The sequence below is a fragment of the Bombyx mandarina genome, chromosome 12 (assembly GCF_030267445.1).
Source record: "Bombyx mandarina strain Sakado chromosome 12, ASM3026744v2".
Taxonomy (NCBI): domain Eukaryota; kingdom Metazoa; phylum Arthropoda; class Insecta; order Lepidoptera; family Bombycidae; genus Bombyx; species Bombyx mandarina.
In genome coordinates, this window is record NC_143219.1 from 797,982 (window position 1) to 822,738 (window position 24,757).

Genomic DNA, 24,757 nt, shown 5'->3' on the forward strand with positions numbered 1-24,757 from the left:
TATAAGTTCTAAGGGTCTCAGTATAGTTACAACGGCTGCCCCACCCTTCAAACCGAAACGCATTACTGCTTCACGGCAGAAATAGGCGGGGTGGTGGTACCTATCCGCGCGGACTCACAAGAGGTCCTACCACCAGTAATTACGCAAATTATAATTTTGCGGGTTTGATTTTTATTACACGATGTTATTCCTTCACCGTGGAAGTCAATCATGAACATTTGTTGAGTACGCATTTCATTAGAAATATTGGTAGCCGCCTGAGATTCGAACACCGGTGCATCGCTCAACACGAATGCACCGGACGTCTTATCGCTTAGGCCACGAAGACATCAAAATTAACTTAGTACAATGTGACTAATAAGCCCGGCTATGTTGTGTTGTGGCTTTAAATGAAAAACTTCCCCACTTTAATTTAGTTTACGATTTATTAGGATTTCTTTTGTACGGTGCACAAAATAATTTTCTAAAAAAAAGTAGCCTGACTTACCCCTTATAAGATCAAGTCACTAAATCGTTACCGTCGTAAGCTTAATCGTTCTTATTAGAAGGTTAGTCAGAAAAAAACAGACAGGCAAGTTTTTGAAGAAATATTTATTGTTTTAAGTGCCTTATATACTTACAAATACACCTGGTAAAAACTGTTAATTTGAATTTTACAAACAGACACTTAAGTTTTATTTACATATTTGTATTTAGACTGGCATAATTTTTATCATACCATTCAAATAAAATACGAAATTCCTTCATGGCAGAAACAGGTAGAGTTGTAATAATATCATATATATGTACACTAATTACCAGGTGGCCCTAGAGCTTAAAGCTCTACCCTCGCTCACTAATAATAAACCCGTAAAAATTAATAAGGCAAAATCAATTACTAAAACCCAAATAACTAATTCCAATTGTTCTTACAACGTCCATGTCTACAATATCGACAATTTGCCACGTACCATTGAACATGAATACCATCCCTACAAGCCAAACTCGATTTCCGTCAGCTGCATTAAGTACAGACGAAACACTACTTTCATTAGAAACAAACAGAGACCATATTTCCTTAATATGTCTCGCAAGTATTAAGACATCGTGCATTGAACGATGATGCCATAAAATAAAATCATTTATCACTTATTCGTCGTTGACATAATCCGAAAATGGCGTAAGTCAAAAATTTCTGCAAGCGATTCTAGCTATAACGATAATAGTTCGAATTGGAACTACAACACAACGGTTCAAAGTGCAGCAAATAAGGAATATTTTGCGTGTGAAATTGTGCACGAACGCTCTGCATGCGAATTCACAAAAGGTCTACTTTTGGACTTGTGTCGTTATGGAATTGGGTTGGTTAGTTGTTTGTTATTGTAAAATTCGGTTAACGTGGTAAACGTCGGCGTTACCATTATTAATAAACTACATATGACATCTGCGCTAAGATTTATTAGGTGATGTCCGCATAAAAAGTCACGTGTGAAATTAGGGATATATTGTATCTTTCTAGTTTCCACGAGCCGTAAATATTACTAACCCTGTCCTGGTGAAATTGGAAAGGCCCCCAGGCCACCAGTAATACTTCGATCATAAAAAGAAAAGATATTACTAAGCAAATCTATATCTTCTTCTTCTATTCTATATAAAAATGAATTCCTGTTCGTTAGTCTCGCTAAAACTCGAGAACGGCTGGACCGATTTAGATAATTTTGGTCTTGAATTGTTTGTAAAAGTCCAGAAAAGGTTTAAAATTAAATAAATATGAAAATGCTCGGTATTAAATAAAAATAACAATATTATTTTTTCCCCTGATGTGTCCCCCGTCGGTCTTTTATTTATCGATTGAGGCACTACGAAGTCTGCCGGGTCAGCTAGTAAACAAATATAAAAATTAATGACGTTAATTTAACATCACAGTCGAAATGTTTAATTATTCAATATGTAAAATTTCGATTATTCTATTTACACACTTTATCTGTACCTTTCTAATTAGGTATACGAAATATTTAACCGAAACATTAACGCTAAGCACATGCACTTAATACGCTTAAAAACTATTGAGACTGCGGAATAATTCTCTCCGTTCTATTGACAAAACGTAAAGCCAGCATGCAACCATTCAATGAACCTGAAAACCGCAATCGAACCGTGAAATAAAACATTTAAAGTCTTAGTTCTGCTCCTATGAAAACCGCGAACACCCACCGCTTCCAACGAAAGGTTACTTTGAATAATTCTTGCCTCAAAAGAGACAGTACGCATTTGAATGACTCTCGTCATAGCTTTAAAACATTCATTTTACGTTTCATAATCGTTTTACGATGATTGTAAATTGAGGCATGACTAAACACGACGCATGGGGTCGGAACAAAGCGACCAAACCACGATTACTGTAAACAATCGAATTATTTATTGTTTTACGGCAGCCATAGAACAGCGTCGACGTTAGAATAGAACGAATGATCCCACAGAATGTCCCCACAATAAAACCATCATGGACATTTCGTTTGACGCGAGACAAAAAAACACGCAACTTGACGAGAATACATTTCATGGTAATATAATGTGTACCTTTTATAACGTTCGTCTTTGTTTATCAAAGGAAAGGTTAGCAAATGATAGAAATGTCGCTCACTATTTAAATTATTAACTTATAATTCAAAACGCGTAATCTCAGTCACTTAGACTTTATTATTACAAACTTAAATGTGTCAATTTTATAAATAATTTCGTATACCAACTGAGTCTGAAAGGTAAGGCCAGAATATCCATTGTATAAAAATCGAAAAAGTCGTAAACTCATGGATAAAGTGAGGGAAGATAAAACGATGGACTTGTGACAAGCATTAAGATCATGCTGGTGTTGATGTTCCCTTAAAAAGGTCTTTATCGAAGTAAATACGTGTCTAGTGTGTGATCGCGAATTATTTCATCGACTTCCTTCACAGTGACTGATACATCAGCTAATGTTCCTCGCAGGTGTCAAGGAGATACGAGCTTAAAACCGTCAATGCGCTATCGTCGATACGTAAGATTATTTCTACCCCGAAGCAGTAATTTTAGTTTTTCCGGTTTGAAGACTGGAAAAACCTTTAATTAATACAATTAAGACTTTGTCCTCAAGTCTACAGAGGCATTCACGTTTTGATATCTATGCGCTCGGTAACCGCATAGCTGGTAAGCTGTGAGCTTTACAAAAATTCATTCCAAAAAAATCGATATACCGGAAATTTAAAACACCCTAAAAACATTTTATACACCGTAGCCTCACCTATTAGACTGCAGACGCTAAAATTTCGTCGCCACCTCTCAAGGTGTGTGTGCACTGTTACGGCCATGGGCCACAACAAAAACAGTCATTATTCATTATGTGATAAATGCACACAAGTCAAATATAAATCTGTTGCAACTTAATAATAACGATAAACATAACAGCGATCGAGATCTATAAAGACACAAGACGAAAATATTGCAAATTTAAAAATACTACCTTAGGGTTTTTGTTTTGTAATTGCTGCGAAAAAATGCACCCTAATCAATGGATCATAAGGTTTTTAATGTCGAGGTACGCTTCTAAATATCTTTTATGATTACTATAATCGCGTGCAGTTGATTTCGAATTGGGCTAATATTGATTCAGCCACGTAGCCCCTGTTTAAATGGTCGTTTCGCGACATTGGCGGGCGCTTAGCTGAAGCTGCGTGTAGTACAAAGCCACGGATTAGAGCAACGTTTGTCGGGACTATTTGTTGTGTCCGCGATGATATATCGCTATTTCCAATGGATAGAACGTTCATTTTGTACGCCTCGTGTAATGCCGATACTTTTAACAAAACTAACTGACGACTTTATGCACTTTTTTTTACAATATATTTTTTTTTTATTGCTTAGGTGGGTGGAAGAGCTCACAGCCCACCTGGTGTTAAGTGGTTACTGGAGCCCATAGACATCCACAACGTAAATGCGCCAGCCACCTTGAGATATAAGTTCTAAGGTCTCAGGTATAGTTACAACGGCTGCGCCACCCTTCAAACCGAAACTAACATAGACGAACAAATTTATTTACCTATTCAGCTATTCCGATACCCGCAGTGATAAAATTTAGGTTCAGTCACCTATCTTGACACATGAGGTCTATATCACCACCGCATTGGGATAATAAAGACGTAACGCTTCAAACCAGAACATAATATGTATATAATTCCTCGGCAGTAAAAATGCGAAGGATGATGTACCAGTAGGTAATACCATTAGGTAAAATTTTAATGCACTAGATGAGTGATCGAGCCCATTTAGTCTCAAGTAGTTCCGGATCGCGATGTCCGGACTCCAATGTAAGTTATTTCACTAAAAACAAGCATTTTTTTTATTGCATAGAGGGGTGGACGAGCTCACAGCCCACCTGGTGTTGTTACCGAAGCCCATCGACATTTACAACGTAAATTCCTCCACCCACCTCTAAGGTCTCAATATAGCTACAACGGCTGCCTTTCCCTTCAAACCGAAACGCATTACTGCTTCACGGCAGAAATAGGCAGGGCGGTGGTACCTACCCGTGCGGACTCACAAGAGGTCCTACCACCAGTGATTAAGCAAATTATAATTTTGTGGGTTTGGTTTTTATTACACGATGTTTATTCCTTTACCGTGAAAGTCAATCGTGAACATTTGTTAGGTACGTATTTCATTAGAAAAATTGGTACCCGCCTGCGGGATTCGAACACCGGTGCATCGTTCAACACGAATGCACCGGATGTCTTATTCTTTAGGCAACGACGACTTCAAATTTTCATTGAAATGACTGTGATTAAAAAAATTCAAGTTAAAAAGGCAGGCGAGCAAACTACGCACTGTGTTACTGCTGGTCTTTGTCATCAACAATGTCAGGGACATGAGCTAACCACTGCCTACTGCAGTATATGTATTTATTATTATGTATAATAACTGGAAAAGTTAATGCATTTCATGAATTCATTTTGTGTTTCAGAACAATTCAATGCTACCCTAAATAAATTTAAACGAGCATGTTTACTTTAGTATTTTTATTTTATGTTTATATACATTTCGCTCGTGTAAAGTAGGATATCAAGTTGAACAAAAAATTCAATAGAAGTAGCAAAAAAAAACAAAAAAAGCTTAAATTTGTGGCGACTCACTCGCCACTACTTGGGCAACCGCCTTACAATTCGAAAAAATCGCTGTTGCTTATGAATTCAGTCAATCATACATTATTGTTGTCCAACACTTCGGAATCTTAAAAAACTGCGGGCAGTACATAACAATATTCGCTGTGCTACCCATCGTTCGTGTCAGTGCTTTACTACTCCTGTATGTTCGTTCTTTTTCATACCACTTGTGTCATAGTTGGTTTGTGTATATTGCCATCTTCAATAAACTATTCAAAGCAGTACATATTCATACTCACTGTGTAAACCATCCTTCGTGTCAGCGCCTACCCAATACAGTTAGAAGCAGCACTAATACAACTACTTCTACAAATTCATTATCTATTTTAAATCCTCAAAAGGACCAAACGAAAATCTGAATCACGGAAATGTATGATAAATAACGAAAAAGATCTTTAAACAAACTTAAAACAAACGCTACGTCACGTTCTTCGCAGAGAAAACCATCAAAAAATACATTCAAATGTCTCAGGCAGAACAAAATCTCAAAATTCGATTAATTCATTTGTTCTCTTTGTACAATTAATAATTGATTGATGGCTCCATGAACGGAAGCCAAAATACTCGAAAAAGTCAACATTGTGTCCATTACATAATTACGAAGATCACTTTGTCGGCAATTCTAGGAAGCACGGCGTGTATTAACTCACCATTAGAAATGCTAACACCAAAAGAAAAGCTGCCAATAACCGACGTCACAGAACGATCACGAACAAAAATAATAAAAACATCACCGTCAAAATATATGTTGGTTTTTACTGTATACAAAAAAATATATAAAAGAGACATCGACTTTTGACTGCTTTGTCGTTTTGCCGCTGTCCACTCTCTCAGTACCGACACTATCTAAATGCAGACCTAAACGTTTAGCCTAAGGTTTAAAATTCCATGTACCTCCCGATGCCGTGTTAGGATCCAACAGGGGCGTGGTCGTTACGAAATGGAAACATTTGCCAATATTATCGTGAAAGGAACAAGCAGATGAAATAATTTATTTCACTGTGTCGCATTGTGTACGAAACTTGGAGCTTTTGTGTGCTTTTTTTGCGTCGGCAACTTTGTCGCGCCGTGCGGTGTTGCCCTCACCATCCTTTTACTTAAAAGAAACCGACTTATAAATCTTTTGATTAGATTCGTTCTCGACACGATAAAAAAAATGGTGGCTTTTTTCATTTGTCCCTTGTTTATGCGAACGTTTCGGGTGTTTGATGAATATGTTTATGAATAATGATAATAACTCGTAATAGATACGTTCGCTCGTACTTACAGCCTACTGAGTTTCTCGCCGGATCTTCTCAGTGGGTCGCATTTCCGATCCGGCGGTAGATTCTGCGAAGCACGACTCTTGCTAGGGCCAGTGTTAGCAACACACCCGGTTTAAGCCCCGTGAGCTTACCTACACGTCAAGGAGAAGCTGATAATAATATAGCCTTTCAAGGCTATCAGCATAGGTAGAATAAAAATAAAATAAAATAAAACTTACACTTACAAACCATCTTTAACATAAAATAAAAAAATATTTAATTCAGCTCCAACCATAGGGTCTACCATGACTATCACATACACGCTAAAAGGTTCCAGTTATATTCCTCGTAGTGCTTCGGTATTGAAATGTACTTAAACCTATTCTTAAGTACGATAGCGATATTTTAAGCTGATCCATTACTAATTTTACATTTGCCAGAACGGTCACCTACATGTATAGTACCTATACCCAAACTCAGGTTTCAAAGATTTAATTAAAAGTATTTTACGTTTAATAATAATTACTTATCTAAATGGTTTTCGTTGTTTTTAATTGAACTTAGCCCCCAAGTCTTTTCTTTGGACATTTAATTGTGGTTTCGGTTATTCTCACGCGGTAAAGAATAAGTGGAAAACCTAATTGCAATCAATTCTTCGTCTTGGTCGCTCTGCGCAGAGTCATGACCGTCATGTTTTTAATTATGAGTTTTACAAGCCAGCGCCACTCCTCTCGTCTGGCTGAGAATCAGGAGCTCACGTGCAGGAGACAATCTGCTGCAGCCTAGATCTACCGCGTAGTCTGACACCATACCCTGACCTATATATATCACCAGGTATACTCAATGAAAAGCTCCCCACGCTGTGACACTAAATTAGGTATATTTTTTTAAATTTTCAATTTGTTCATTAAGTTTAGATTATACAATCATGGCTGTCGTCGATAAACATTAGAGTTTCCGTAGGTTAACTACGGATACAACGTTTAAATAGCACTAAGCAATAAGGCCGCATTCGTTGCGCTTTCTGCAAAGTTTCCAAAAATCATCGAAGGATCTCTTTGAGACGTGCGTCGTCACTGTTAAAACAAGCTAAATAAATTAATAGCAGTAGCTATGAACAGAATCGGTTATAACGCTTCCAGTCGGTAGCCTCCTGCGGGATTCGTCGGTCTGTTTCCCTACAAAAGAACTCCCCGGAGATGGAATGTTATTTGTCAACAGTTTTAGGGTTGACAGTATTCGGAGAATTATAATTTGCGAAGAAACTATTTAAGAAAAGTGTCTGTCTGTTAATTAAATTTAATTAAACGTTTCGTTCGATTTAGATTCGTTTTTTGTTTTACACTTTTTTTTTACATAATTGAGAAAAGATATCTATTTCATAAATTATGTTATCTATATATTAATACGTGAAACAAAAACTTTGTATCCCTTTTTACGAAAATTGCGCGGACGGAGGAGTATGAAACTTTCCACACTTATATAGAATATAGACAAGAAGTGCACAATGCTAATATATTTTTTAAATAATGCATAAAAGATACATTAAATCAATAAAGAAAACATTACACACACTACATACCATGTATTTGACGCACACACGCATGCATACTATTTATTGTCAAACTTTTGTTCTTGGCGTCTGTGGTCAAATTGAGAATAGATTAAATATTGTTTGTCTTTATTAATATTTTTCTATAGTGTAGTCTTGGCGAAATTTGTGATTATAAATTAATTAATTATAAAATACAATCATAATAGTGTACAAACTTATTATACAATTCTAATTAATTATAGTCGAATTTCGGCTACTGCGGCGCCTCTAGTTAATATAAAATAACAAAACAATCTATTAATAGGCTTTTGAGTGAAAAGTGACGATTAAACTGTGCCCATAGAACAACTTTTTTGGTAAAAATGATAAATAGGTAGTTGACTAAGCGGGAGTAGTCCAACATTTTAGAATACTTCATCATATAATTCTGCGGCCCTTTTCATAGTCACCTGGGGTCGGCGCAACATGTTTCTTCCTTCCATACTCCTCTATCATATAGCATGTCTTCGCTCACTCCCCTCTTACCCATATCGTATTTCACACAATCCATCCATTTCTTCTTAGGTCTACCTCTTCCTCTAAAGCCTTCCACATTCATAGTTAAAAGTCTCTTAACAACCTCATTGTCATTTCGTCTCATCACAAGTCCATACCATCCCAACATTTTAGAATACATGAGAAAAATTACCATTAAAAATTCTTATGTACTTAGATTGTTCTCGACAAATAAACACGACAATTTTGAAAATGCATCTTGTTAGTGCGGTGCGGACTGCAGATTGTGCCTGTCCGTCCGCGCTTCTGATTTATGTTGGCTCCCCTGTGCGATACTAATAGCGCCCACTGGGCTCACTTGCGCAATAATCGAGGGCCCATACATCACTACAGTAGTTTCCGGGGAACTTTTGTGTGTGTTTCGCGGAACATTGCACGAGCATAGACAATTGTTTATATGGAGCGTGTCTGTGACAGATGTTTTTGGGATTTCTGTGTCTTAATTATTATTAATCCTTTTTTAATGTTAGCAATGGTCGACAAGACAGCTGACTACATTAAAAACGGTTATCGCTACTCCGAGATGTCGGCAATGCTGACACAATCAAACTACCTGCCGTGACGTAGGTACCTACCCTCTTATGTTGAGAATTTCGAATAGAGAATATTCTAGATTTGTTTCTGTTTGTTTCTATAAAAGTACTGTAATAAATGAAGACATGAATGGATGAAAGGGTTAAGTACAATTTTTAAGATTTTTGAGTTTTTACATTGAATAAAGGTGCTATGTGCCTATAAACCATATTAGACCTTAAAATTCCGAGCTTAAAGGCTATTTTTAGAAATAGCATTTGATGAAGGGGTTATATACGAAGAAAAACTACAAGTAACAAAAGTTTGTTGCCCGTTTTCTCAAAATTAACAAATTGTATCATATCCCCCGCATCCACTCATATCTTCAAATATGAAAGCAATATGTGCATAAGGCAATGCCAAGGACACAGCCAAAACTCTGCTTGCCGCTAAGAATTCCTTTCAAACTCAGTTTGAAGAAAACACACAATAATAGTCTGTCCGATTTTAATTAGAACTACGATGCACGAGCTACGAACCAATGCCGCATTAAATTTTTTTTTCCTACTTATGCTGATAGCCTTTAGAGGCTATTTCAACTTTACCCTAACGTGTGTAGGTGTGCTGACGGGGCTCTAACCGGAGTGTTGCTAAGACTGGCCCTAGCAAGAGCAGTGCTTCGCAGAATTTACCACCGGATCGGAAACGCGACCCACTGAGAAAATCCGGCGAGAAACTCAATGGGCTTTGTCTATGGGTTAATTCGCTCGTCAAGCCCTTCGTCGCAAGCGGTGGGTTCGGCGAGGACGGTGACCGGAATGCATTACACATCCGTGACAGAAGTACAGGAGTCGCCTACTGTAGATACGCACTGATCTAACAAAATGAACATCTTAGTCGCGAAATAGATATACATTTAGAAACCAACAAGCTCTGAGTAATGTGCCAATCTCTTTGAGTGGTCAAACTGCATTCCGAATCGATAATAAAGCAATTATTACCTAAAAACGTTATCGACATCGCACAAAACACGTCATTACGGATCCTCCCGACCCACTAACGGTGCTTTTAGGTACCACAAGCGAATTAACCTTTAATTTAAAATAAATAAATTAATAGAAACAGCCCACTGAGTTTCTCGCCAGATCTTCTCAGTGGGTCGCGTTACCGATCCGTTGGTAGATTCTGCCAAGCACTGCTCTTGCTAGTGCCAGTCTTAGCAACACACCCAGTTTGAGTCCCGTGAGCTCACCTATATATCAAGGAGAAGCTGATATAGCCTCTCGAGGCTATCAGCATATGTAGGGAGAAAAAAAAAACTAAAAACCATTTTGAACGCCCGATTGAAATATTAAACAATTCTTTTGTTTTTATTTCTTCACCTAACCTGCCCCTAAATTACATGCGGTTAAAGTCTAGATCTGAATAAACAAAAAACTATGTTAAATTTAAACACTCGACCCGTAGTTACGTTCTTAAGCGTGTCCGCTTTAACAAAATAAGACTTCGCTTCCAAAGTTCGCTAACAAGACAATGGCCGCCACCCGTACTTTATTTAAACAAGACGACATCATGAATCTTAGCATTCAGCTGCGAGACTACATTTACGGTTATTAGCTATTCATTTGAGCACAGTAGTGTAACAGAAGCTGAACACAATGCAACCGCCATTGTAGAACGAGAAAAAAATGTCGTCAAACAATATTGTATGTTATAGCCATATAATTGATTACACGGTTCAGTCGTTAGCATTGATAATTAAGGTTTATTTTTTCCCTAAAAGACGTTAAATTTAGTTTTGTTCTTTAACTCATTCTCTAGTAACATTGATTTAATACATTGTTCGAGTCATGAAGATATGCTTTTGAAAATGTCGTTATTTAAGTTTTATTTAATATTAAACATAAGCAACGGTTCCAGTAAGAGTCACAGGCAGCAGAAGAACCGGCGAAACAAGCTAAATTTGGCAAAACAAGGAAAACTTAAAAAAAAATGTTATTACTAGAAAGAAAAATAGTAATATAATATCTTTAAAATAATAGAAATAAATTAAAAACACCACGAGCGAATGTATGACTCTTTTTTTTCCATTGCTTATATAAGTAGCCGAGCTCAAGGCACACCTGTTTTTAAATGATCACCAGAACGACATCTACAACGTTAATGCCGCCCCGCACCTTGAGATATAAGTTCTAAAATCTCAAGTATAGTTACAACGCCTGTCCCGCCCTTCAAGCCGAAACGCATTACTGCTTCACTGCAGAAATAGGCAGAATGGTGGTGGTACCTACCCGTGCGGACTTACAAGACGCCCTCCTACCAATAAAACCTTTTTTCTATTTGGTGCATTTTATTAAAATGTAAATCTTTACACAAATACCTATGTTAGTCGTAGCTAACATTACATTATATCAGGCAGATTCCTACTACTACTGCTTTCACTAAAACTGAGCATGTCTACGCTTACGTCATTATGGATCCTTCCGATCCATTAACGGGGCTTTTAGGTATCACAAGCACCAGTCGCCGTCCTCGTTGAACCCGTCGCTTGCGACGAAGGTCTCAACGAGCGAATTAACCCATAGACACAGCCCACTGAGCTTCTCGCCGGATCTTCTCAGTGGGTCGCGTTTCCGATCCGGTGGTAGATTCTGCGAAGCACTGCTCTTGCTAGGGTCAGTGTTAGCAATACTCCGGTTTGAGCCCCGTGAGCTCACCTAGGCGAGTTGAAATAGCCTCTCAAGGCTATCAGCATAGGTATGAAAAAAAAAGTCTACGTTCATATACGAAACCGAACCGAAATGTCTCGAGCTATCAGTTCCTCTACTGGGGAGCATCGCTAACGCTATTCAGCCGCGAACACTTAAGACCAGATGTGCAAATTACAGGTCCCGCAATAACAAAAACCGTAGTCGTTCATCAATTCGTTAATGATTCGCCGCGTGTGACCGGCACCTTATTTATAAGGTTTCGATTTGTTGGCTCTCGGCACGACATCGGCCCGGGAACTCACGTGCTGATCCTACATTAAGTTTGAATTGCAAAAACAACTTGTTTGCTTACATTATTATAGTTAATGTATTCAACAATCAGCACGATCTGACGTTTCTTCGCTGTTATTGCGATGGCCACTCTGACTTGTCGTTAGTTGAGTTCGCGACGTTATCCTAAAAGGCGGATTGGTGTTGTAATAAAACTAAATAAAATAGTCAATTAAACTGCCTGATAAACCTCGCAGGCTGATAGAAACAAGAAGAGAGTTCGCTAGCTCTTCAAATTCAATTTCTTGCTCTTTCTTCACGGTCCAATTCCCGCATACGTAAAACGTATTAAGATCAAAAACAGACTGAATGTAGACGAACAGTGAAAATGAAAACATTCGTGTGCACACATCTACATCGAAACCATACAAAAATATATTTAACCCGCTTAATTTAAGCAAATGTTTGAAACCGAAAACTTGCATATGCATCATAATGGCGCATATAAAGTGCTCCATGAATCACTCTGTCTTCTAATATTTTAAAGTCTCCACGAACAAAGGGATCGCGTCCGCGACGCACGGTAAGTCCAATACATATTTGGTCAGACATAAAAACAGATGCCTAACCGTATTAGCCCGCCATTGACATTCAAATCAGTAGCTCAACTCATTTATTTAGCATTTCTAACGTGTGTTGAACAATAGTTGAACAATATGTCGGTTGCTCCAACACTAAATCTCGCTAACAGAGGCGCCACGGGAATGCGCGCGCTCATCTGTCATAATCACAAGCCATTTTTAATAAGCAAAGACAATAATGACAAGTGACACGTCGTTAAAGTTATTTATTTTTATTTTATTTTATTATTGAAACTTTCGTTCCTTTTGTGACTTGGTTGGTAATTATTAAGAAATTTCTGTGTGTTTGTAGTTATTACAATGGTCTATGGCAAAACTGTCTGGCCGGTAAATACTTTGCTTATGCATTTTCACCACTTCAAATATGTATATGAATAAATCGTAAGACAATTGCGATACTAAAGAATAGAAGAAATAACTTCCGATTTAGGTACTTAGTTTTTTATAACAAGAACATTAATTTCTCATTGTTTAAAACTTTAAAATTAGAGCTGTCGAAATGATCATAGATCCAACAGGAAATATGTATTTGACCATTTACAAAATTTAGATTTTTTTTTCTTATTTTAATGATAATAATAAGAAGGAATATAAATATGTGTGTGCAATGATATTTACGTTCAGTTACATTTAAAAAATTTAAAAATTAAATATTTTTTACGATTTAATCCCATAATATCGTATTACTAAATTAGTAACATGAAAATGAAGGGATTTCTAATTATTGACCTCTAGAATCTGTTTAAACTTTGGGGTTGATCATGGCCTGAAGGATATGACGCCCGGTGTATTCGTAGCAAGAGATGCGACAGTGCCGTTGTTCAAATCCCGCAGGCAGCTACCAATTTTTGAAAGAAATACTTAACACAAGTAACTCACGAGTAACTTACACAATAAAGATTCCTTTATGTTATTCAACATCGTGTAATAAAAATTCAATCCGCAAAAAATATAATATGGGTAACCGGTGCGTAGTAGAGCATCTTGTGATCATAAGAAGCCCGGTGGCACCGTCTTGGCCCATATCTGCCGCGAACTAGCAATTATCTCTGGTTTGAAAGTTGGAACGTCGGCTATATAATTGAGACTTAAGCGTCACAGAAGCAAGACCACAATTGGCTCGACTACTGGAAACAGCGGCTGTTCTGAAAAATGAGTATTGCAAATGTTACTTTTATATACGGCCTTAATCAGTGACCGTGTGGCCTAATGGATAAGGCGTCGGACTTCGGATCCGAAGATTGCAGGTTCGAGTCCTGTCACGGTCGAAGGTCTTGTCTTGTGTCCCGTTAGTCTGTCAGGATGATCTACTGAACACCTTTTTTTTCATACCATTAATGTTTATTTTGATGAAAATGTGCTCTTTTTAGATGATGGGAGAGCGGAATGGAACCTGACTTCTAACCAAAATCCGCAGTTTGTTCTTTAACCTATAATTGGACTAAGGCCCATAGAGTACGAATGACAACAAGTGAAGTACTAAACTTGTGAGTCCGTTAGTTAAGGATGGACGTGTCCTTAAGGCCCCTCATCACCGTTACACACAGAGCACAGAGTCGAACTTTGAAACTGCCTATTTTATAGTATAGTATAAAGCTTCTATTACTTAAATTACGTACTTCCAATTCTTATATAAAATGAAAAATATCAGCATTTCTCATGAGTGACAGCTTATCAGCAATTAGTAGGTCAAGATCTGTCAAAGCAAATTAAATACTTAAGATACTCTTTCGATATGGAAAACAAATGCTTAAGCACCAAGTCTCGAACTGAAGATATATTTTTAAAACATTCGCCTAATAGAGCTGAGCACGTTAATTTCCTAAATTGCTCACAAATAGAAAAAAAAAGTATAAAAAAAAATGGACCACAAAAATTGTAATAAAAACACAGATAACAATTCAAGATAAAAAGAATGGTAAAAAAATATTCGTAACGAAATATTAAATATTGATAAACATTCCGATTAAGTCGACCGGGATACGAGTCCGGGGCCGATCCATCACGGGCCGCCAACAAAATATTTATACGAAGTGAAGTAATAAAGGCACACTTCCGTTCGCGTTAGATCTAACATCTAACTTTGGAGTACTACTGTGTGGCGTAGAATAGATAAACACAGAGGGAACATTACGGAAAACGGTGTCGTGGCTATTTTCAAATATGTATGTAGTCTCGTATCTTGAATTTAGTGTGCTTAGTGCGAGTTATTTAACATTCTCATGGAGTTGGAACGTTTTCCTGCGTTTGCCGCTAGGGGCGCTGTTCTAAATGCATACAAATGTGAGTTAACTTTTACGCTATCGAGGACGTTAAAAAACTCGCAGGAAGTACACTGTCTCTCTGCTTTTGTCTCAAGAAGCGCATATGAATAAGCTTACAATTTTACTGATTTCTTAGATCTGAATAGAGGCGACTCAGGTCATCTCTAGTTACTGCTAGTATATTCTTGGTTTATTCACATGCTCTCCTCCGTTCATCATTGCCTTCTCCGTTCTGAATTATTTTTGCACGTCTCTAATTTACTTCCAAAAGGAGGTATTGTGGCTCTATGGGTACCGTCTACCTACTCATTACGAAGCAAGCGGGAACTGAATAGTGGAGACAAGTGTAGTTAAAAAAAAAAGATTTAGACTTATTGCGTAGAAGCGTTATTGCGTTGCATATTAAGATAATAATGATTTTATAGTACATTTTTCTAAGTACTTATAATGCTTAATTATCAATTTACTTCATTTCTTATTTTGGAGGAGGGAGATTCGCTGACAAAGCAAATCGTGTTTTTTGTGTTTTCCATACATCGTGCGTTCTCGCTGAAGGGAGGGTGGAGGTAATTAATACATTTAACATTAAGTGTCCTCGCAACGTGCAAACGAAATAGGTCTAGAGCTGGATTTTAAGCGATATCTTCTACATTTGTCTCTTCTATGCACTGTGAACAATAGAAAATAGAAATATTTAGGTCGGAATGTTTTACAAAAACTGCTACATGTACTTATTGATTCACGTTTTTTTTTGTATTGTATTTACATAATTATCGCACACGCCATTTCATAACACCCCTTCTTTACGTTATTGTAGCTTGAAACATAGTGAAAAATTAAAAATTATTTTTTCGTCAATCTCACCGGTTCCCAAACTCTTTAATTCAACAACTATCTACTTACCTATATATATATATAAAAATAAATAAATAAATAAATATTTACTAACAATCACGCCACGTTAACTGGTCCCGTGGTAAGTTCGTAAAGAACTTGTGTTACAGGTACCAGATAACGGATATAAATGTAAGATTTTTATTATACACATACATATATTTAATATACATCCATAACCCTGGAAAAGTCATTTATATTTATCATACAAATATCTTTCCTTGGCGGGATTCGAACCCGCGACCCCCTTGTGTAGTGACCATGTCACTTACCACTACACCAGACGGCCGTTATTGCTGTTTGTTAGTCTCGCTAAAACTCGATAACGGCTGGACCGATTTGGCTAATTTTGGTCTTGAATTATTTGTGGAAGTCCAGAAAAGGTTTAAAAGGTAGATAAATATGGAAATGCTCATAATTAAAAAAATAACAATTTTGTTTTTCCTTTGATGTGTCCCCCGTCGGACGGATTACTTTTGTTTGTTTTAAGTTTAATTTATACAAAAATGTAGGTCTTTTATTTATCGATTGAGGCACTACGAAGTCTGCCGGGTCAGCTAGTAAATACATAAATTAAAGTAGTATTTGCACAATGTCTGTCAATTCTGGGATTAAATCGTTTTTACGTCATATTCGACCCAGATTTGTTTTCTCCGCGAAGACAGTCGGAGAACTTTAAAAATCACCACCTCTCTTTAATCGTTCCATCAAGCTTGGGAACGTCGGCTTTGCTCACTTTCGACTTGTTTCGTCGTCCTCCTCCAGATATTAGACTCTTAAGTTCATCGAGAGCTACCTGGCCCAACATTTTTCAAGGCAGCGTCACCATATCATGCTAATATTTCCAACTAAAGCCTTCTAGGTCCTTCTCTATAATTCACCACTAACAACCAGCTTAAAATTAAATGTGATTCAATTCTAGTAATGATTAAAGTGCCTCTCTCTGTGCATAATTAAAGTTGTTGGAAATAATCAACTATAAAAAGCCTTTATTTCTTCTAGACAACAACTAACCCAACGTGCATGTTGAATAATTTGCAAAGAAAAGTTGGATATTTAAGTAATACTTGCTGTTCAAAGGCCCATCTTTCACAAACAACACTTACAGCGCATATATACTATCAGTGTACCCTTCTCAAGATCACGAGAGAAACACAAAAACACGTTTAATGTTTTTATGATCAGATGTATTATTTAACGTGTCTGTCACATCGTCCGTTATGTTTCCGGGTGGATGAGCAGTCGCCACGCGAGGAAAATGATGTGGAATGTTGGATCGATCGCAACCAACTGCAGCATAAATTAGTATTTTTGAGATTAGAACGCAAATCCATCAAAGCTTTACACGATGGGGTCCTTTTTTTGACAGCCTTAAAGACTAAGAATACGGTCTCCAAATTTGGAGGGAGGGTTTTTGTGTGCATGTCACGTGATAGTTCGGGCAACTCTAACGCAATTTACCATTTTGGTCCGTAATACTCCTTACTACATCCGTGCAATGTGCTGCTAAGTTGCTACTGGTGGTAGGACCTCTTGTGAGTCCGCGCAGGTAGGTACCACCACCCCGCCTATTTCTGCCGTGAAGCAGTAATGCGTTTCGGTTTGAAAGGTGGAGCAGTCGTTGTAACTATACTGAGACCTGATATCTTAAGGTGGGTGGCGCATTTTCGTCGTAGATGTCTATGGGCTCCAATAACCACTTAACAACAGGAGGGCTGTGAGCTCGTCCACTCATCTAGGCAATAAAAAAAAACAGTCGTGCACTCCGTGTGATGAGTGCGACAGCCTTTACATTCTCAAAGTGCCTCAAAGTGGGTTTGAGGCATTCACGTCTATATGTTCCGGCCTGAACCGATCTCGTCCAGCCATAGACTGCAATAAAAAATTTCCATATAAGGGGTGGGGGCGGCATTCACGGCGTGGTCCCTTCGTTCCGATAACTACCGACGCTCAAGTGGTCTGCGAGCTCGTCTGATCTTTAAAGAATAACATGCAAAGAACAGAATACCCTAAAACGATTGCGAGATTCGGCACGCTCCGTACTAAGCTTCCGGCGATCAAAGCGGCCGGCCTATGCATGTGCAGCCCGGGGAAACATACATCATTCTACTGCGCTCCATCGACAGATTTACAACCAGCATCACTACGAAAATAATCCATTAATAAACTCGTTTTATAATTCTAAAGTTATGATTTAAGAACGTTAAAATTTTCTATTTATTTTGTAAATCATCAAATGAATACGGCTCCGACTCAAAGATGTTATTTATCTGTGGCGGGGCCATACCGCTATTTCCTGTTTTGAATAAAAATTTTAACAAACAGATGTTAAAGGCCTATGTTTTGTTGTTTACATTGTGTTAAAGATTGGCCAATAGCTGTTTCGAGAAATTATTCTTTTAAAATTATTTTCACACTGACAGAAATGTATTTTCTATTGATTTAAAAAAAGAAATTGCTCTCCCTATTTCGGCCGTAAAAGAGTTATGCCTTCCGGTTTGTAGGCTAGGACAGTCGTTGTTTATATGTATATATTATCTATCACAAATTATAAATAAATCGAGAAAGATTACATTTTTCTTATACTTACGTGTAGATAATTAGACAGAGAAGTTATTTTTATTGAATTATTGTCATTCTCTGCATACATAATCAAAGTAATAAGAGCGTTTCCGTAAATGATTCAATTGATACCGGATTATGTAAATTCATTTGGCAAGGTTTCCAAGAAGCCTTATACACTACAGGAAATATTTATAATTGCATTAATTCGTTTGTAAGAAGCCTGTAATATTAAATTACGTTCTTAACTTTGAAAAGGCTTAATATAATTTGCATTTTATTTTATTGGTTGTTAGCACAGGTTGTTAGATTGGTTACTTTCTATTTTTTGTTATAGATACTAATTGGGTGGACAAGCTCACGCAAGATCCTCTTGGCGTTTAGTAGTTCAGAGCCCATAGACGTCACAACCTAAATGCCACCAGCCACCTTAAGACGCGCTCTAAGAAGTCCTACTTCTTAAACCAGAATACATATGTATGTAGATATTTCGTCGCAGGAATGACCAAGACGGTGGGATCTCTCCGTGCGAATTCGCTTTACACCTTACCAGTGATTTCTCAAATTTATAACTTAGCATCATGGAAAAATTTCCTGAAACATACACGCGTTTAAGTACGCATTTCATGGGAGAATTTGATACTTGACAACGGAATTCGAACACCAGCATAGACGCATCGCTGGAAACGAGTGCACTAGGCATTCTTCAGGCCACAAATCCATTATCTATACAAGTTGAGTGTAAATACTATAAATTTTAATTCTACAAACAGGATATTAATGCATATACCTAGTCAGGTCATAAATTCTGTCACATGTTTAATGTAAAATAATTGAAACAAGTTTATTCATTATGTAACCATTCATATACCAAAATGAACTTAACAAAACATAGATTCTTATGACACTAAAGTTTATTCAAAATGACCTCCGTGATTTTGAATACAGGCCTTCAATCTGCGCGGCCAGTCGTCTATCACAGCACGAACGAGGTCCATGTCAATATCGGCGGCTGCCTTAATCAAGGATGTCTTGAGTGACTCTAAATTGGGATGAGGCTTTGAGCACGCCTTTTCCTCCAAGTGTTGCCATATCTTGTAATCTAACGGATTCAAATCTGGACTAGAGGAGGGCCAGTCTTCGTGCCAGATGAAGTCGATTTCACGCGCCGCCAGCCAATCTTGTGTGCTCTTCGCTCTATGAGCTGGCGCCGAATCTTGTTGGAATACCCAGTGCCTGTTATTAAACATGGTATGAGAAACAGGTTCCACAAGGTTCGTCAGGACTGTATTTTGATACACAACTGCATTCGTTTTTACACCTTTCTCACAAAAATGTACCTCTGTTAAGCCCCAATAAGAAACTCCCAACCATACGAGCGAGGATGGAAAATGACCTCGTTGGACACGCGGAATACGGTTGCTCGCTTCTTCACTACTGTGTGCGTACACCTTATCATTTTGTTTGTTGTAGCTCTCTTCTACGGTAAAAAAATTTTCATCCGAAAAAAGAATTTCCCGATATTTTTTTCCCACGTACCGATTCAACAAAGCGCGGCATCTCTTCAGTCTCAGGTCCATTAGACGAGCATTCAAACGATGTCCTGCTTTTCTTCGATATGCCCGAAGCCCTAAGTCTTCATTTAACACCCTTTTCACCGTGGTTCTGCTTAACCCCATCTGAAGGGCCAACAGTTTCTGCTTACGTTTGGGATTTCTTTGAATTCGCGCCTTCACAGCTTTTATCACTGCTGGAGTCCTAACAGACCGAGGGCGACCACTTCTTGACCTGTCATCTACACTAGAGTCTTCATTGTATCGTTTGATGGTACGATAAACGAATCTTTTGGTTATATTCAAATTTTTCAGTATGTTAAAAATTTGAATTGGCGCGTAACCGCAACGATGCAACGCAATAACTGCAACACGGTCTTCTTTAAGCGTCCACTCCATATTTAAAAATGAATCAAATTCTAAAAGTATACATTTTTATTTTCATGAACAATTCGAGATTCGAATTCAATAAACTTTTTTGTGGCCAGCATTCTAAAAGAAAAGTTTTTACTGTGTGACAATACTTATGACCTCACTAGTTATTTATATTGATCACACTCAATACATAAAGAACAAGAACAAAATATTCTATAGTAGGTATAAGTGCTTGCGTTGAACAATGTCGTTGCCGGTGTGGTTTGTTGTTGGCTTGGAGGGTTGGAGAGGTTGGAGGATTGGATGGGTTGGATGCTTCACGGCAGAAATAGGCAGGGTTGTGCGGACTCACAAGAGGTCCTACCAAGAGTAATTACGCAAATTATAATTTTGCGGGTTTGATTTTTATTACACGATGTCCTTCACTGTGGAAGTCAATTATGGACATTTGTTAAGTACGCATTTCATTAGAAAAATTGGTACCCGCCTGCGGGATTCGAACACCGGTGCATCGCTACATGCACCGGACGCCTTATCCTTTAGGCCACGACGACTCAAAACGTTATTAGACAATATGCTGTATCAAGGCATAGTTCCCGTTCAACGAAGAAGGTTATCTATTTATAATGAACACATTAAAATAGAGGGCCGTATCGTAAAAGTGAATTATAAAGTTGGGCAACAGAGTTCATAAGCCGAAGTTCTGGGCCACCGCAAATATGAAAATAAACAAACAGTACGTAAATAACCTGAAAACCACTTCAAAGTGAAGTGCGATACGCCGAAACGCCGCAACACAAAAGCTGAAGCGATTTGGAATTAATTGCACATTGACTCTGAATTCAAACTAGAATGAACAGAGCCTCGACTTTAAGCTACAATGCTACAATATTAGCTTTCACATTCGTGGATCATAATAGACCTACTATTCATGGCTGCGAAAAGTATTCTTGTTTATTGCCACCTACCTTAAACACTTCATAAAGTATTTTTCAGGCTTATAATAATGAAATATTGAATGAATTTCAGCGCAGTCGTATCGCTCAAGTAAAGTACTTACACCGGACGACACTACAATAGAACTGTGCTACTTAAGCTGAAAAATATTTTTCCTTTGGGCACATCGTTCTTTAATATACCCTAGACATTAAGTACCAGAGGAATGATGACGTCTTGTGAAACGCACCACCACCCGAACTGATAACCACGACCACTACATACCAAGAGTGCAAGCTACTAAGACGATGTTTATGAATGATCCGAAATTGATAGGTCGTCTTAAAGTGGACGTCAAAATAAATTAATGACATTTAGACTGTGAAGCTCATGCCACATCTAAACCACGGACACTGACGCCTACCTTGAATTCTCGCGTACGCCTACAACATGACCCACAACATGAAAACCAAAGCGTTATGTTTACACACAATACCGCTCATTGGGCCAAACTGAACGAATACTGTAATAAACACCATGGCTGTTCTCGGCCAGCCACCAACTACAACCAACCCGCTGGCCCAATAGTTGGTCGAAATTTTAGATCGGAAATACAACAATCTATCTAGGGAATAGGTTTTAGAACGAACATACCTACCTACTTTGTGAATTGTACAACAATAACACACGTATTGAATATTTAGGAAAATATTGATCATCTTGAAACAGTTTCATATTAGGCGCAAGACCTGTACTGACAGGGGCCTCTAGAAGATGCAACTAGATTTCAAAAGCAACTATGTAAAAATAGTTTAAATTATAAGCAAGCAATTTTAGTTAAACAATATATTTAAACTAAATTCGAATATTTGTTTCCTACCTAAGCTAATGGTCACCGGGCTAGTAAGTGAGCTCACGGGGCTCGAACCTGACGATGTTGCTAACACGAACCCTAGCAAGAGCCGTGCTTCGCAGAATCTACCAACGGGTCATAAACGCGACCCACTGAGAAGATCCGGCGAGAAACTCAGTGGGCTGTGTCTGTGGGTTTAATTCACTCGCCGAGCCCTTCGTCGCAAGCGACGGGTTCGACGAGAACGATGACCGGTGCTTGGGGTACCGAATTCCAATGCTAAATTTAATAATATATTTAATTCATAGACGATAGAAGTTGCCAGAGTCCGAAGACATCACATGACAAATACTGTCAACATGAATGACCCACCTTGAGAAATGAAACCTAAATCTCAATTTTGCGGTATACAGTGGTTGCCTCAATACACAATATACAATTACTGCCTCACCCTTCGCACTGGCGAAGGCTGCAGTATAAACGGACAAAATAGCAAAGCCAACCCGCGCGGGCTCAAAAAACGTAATATCAGCGGTAACAGCTAAATAGATTTACAATTGGTGCGCGTTAAATTTTTATTACGCGATGTTAGTAATCATAAAAATGAACACGTACCATATTTGGTACATATTTCATTAAAAATAATTCGCCTGCAGCATTCGAACAAATGACACAGTAGCATCGCTTGATATGAGTCCTGCGGGCGTTTTATCCTTAGGCCTTAAGAAAAAAAAGAAAAAAAGGGATTCATTAACTATGCCAAAAAAAGACCTCTTTTCCAAAATGAGGTAATACCTCAAACCTCATAGGTAAAATACGTTAAAAATCCTGTCTCTAATTTTTTTCTTATTGATACATAATCTTTACACAACTTATAAGCCTTGCGGTTAATTAAGTTTTTGTGTGTGTACATGATTGATTTCGACACTTTTGGAAATTCCTGCTTAGGCCATGCTGATTTAAAATCAACTGTATTGCTAATTTCTTTAAAACTAAAGAACCAGGGGGAATGACTTCTGCTGATATAATTTGAAGGACTGAATATGAGGTAAAGAAAATACATAATATTATTTTTAGTCAATGTTAAAGCAGTAATTACCGTAGTGACATCGGCAACACAACGTCTTTATAAATAATGTCATAGTAATGGTAGATTTTTTTAAACACAATCCGTTCTGTTAGTCACTTACAGTTGGTTCCAACGTTGGTGCGTTGGTGGACCAGAGTGGATGTTGTTTAATAGTGAACACAGAGTCGAACAATCTGTAAACATCGGCCACATCAAAGCGAATCTAACGCGCAGACTCCGCTTAAATTATCATGATACTTGCAAAGCGTTTAATCGTTTCCGAGATTTGCGGCCAGTTTAAAAATCAGTTAAACATTATGCACATTTGTTTGTCTAATTTATCTGCGCTAGTATCAATGCATTATATCTATGATCACTTTCGAACCCAATTCGTCTTTTAAAGTTAATTAAAAACACAAAACTGCAACAGTACACGTTAAAGAAGTGTAACTTCTGAAAATCCTTGTTTAAGTCTCCGGTGTTAAGGGTAAGCCTTAATTGCTATTTGTCATTTCTATCTTGTGACTTTAGGTGAGAGACAACGTTCTAGCCTTCTTAGGCTGCAATGAGCGCAATACGGATGGACCGGAATCTTCTTACCGAATATAGTAAAGAACCTCGTTCTTCAAATTTCTTTTTGCTTTCCATGCAATGATCAAGATTCCTTCGTCCATTATCAGAGCATATCGGCGGATTGATCAAAACTCCTTTGATCTTCTGATCACGCGCCCTTTACTTATATTACTCATTTAAACATACAACACACAATGAATATTAAAATTTTAACCTTAGGTTCTCTGAAATAAAAGTCGGAATTCATTAATTAAAACACAAACTTAAAGCATTTTAAACATAAAACACACAAGAACAGTCTATTTCGAAAACGTTGAAAATCTAAGTCCAATATCAAAGAAATATCAACTTAAAATGGCAAAGTTAAAGCTGACTTTGTTCTGTTTCGTTCTTAAGTTGATAAGACCTTTCGGATCGCTAGGAGTTGGTGTGATCTGTCAAAAACAGTGAAGAGTAGCAGACGCGTGATGTAAACACGATCACACATGGTGGTCGGGCACTTTGTGTTGTGTATTTGTTCCGATTGCAGAGTAAAGTCAAACAACATTTTTTCATACGAATTTCATACTCGACACATAGTCCGCCTGATGATGCTGCAGCCATGAGCGATAGGTTAACAGAACTTAATGATAGGAGCCTGTCGAACAATTCGTGCGAACTACCGCCATAACTCCCCCATATTAGTCTTATAGCTATACCCACCCTGCTTATTTCTGCCGACTGCAATCATGCTGTTCATGACTATTATATATTCTTAATGTACCTAAAAATTCCACGTGAGGTGCATAACGTAATGCAGCTTAGTTAGGTTGCCGATACTTGCAACGCGCCGCCCTCGTCGCGGTCATAGGAGAGGACCTCTCGCTGCCGCGCGTCGTGGCTACGATGCTCGGTAGAGACGCGTCCTGGAAGGCGATGCTTGACTTCTGCGAGTCCACCATCTCGCAGAAGGAGGCGGCGGAGCGAGAGAGGGAGAGCTCTTCCCTTTCCGCACCGATCCGTCGCCGTCGAGCCG

At 38.0% G+C, this 24,757-nt stretch overlaps 1 non-coding gene across 1 annotated transcript; it reads left to right on the top strand.

Moving 5' to 3' along the window:
• The first annotated feature begins 13,858 nt into the window (after positions 1 to 13,858).
• TRNAR-UCG (transfer RNA arginine (anticodon UCG)) lies at positions 13,859 to 13,931 on the top strand. Its single transcript has one exon. It is a non-coding gene; the product is annotated as a tRNA-Arg (tRNA).
• Positions 13,932 to 24,757: the final 10,826 nt, after the last annotated feature.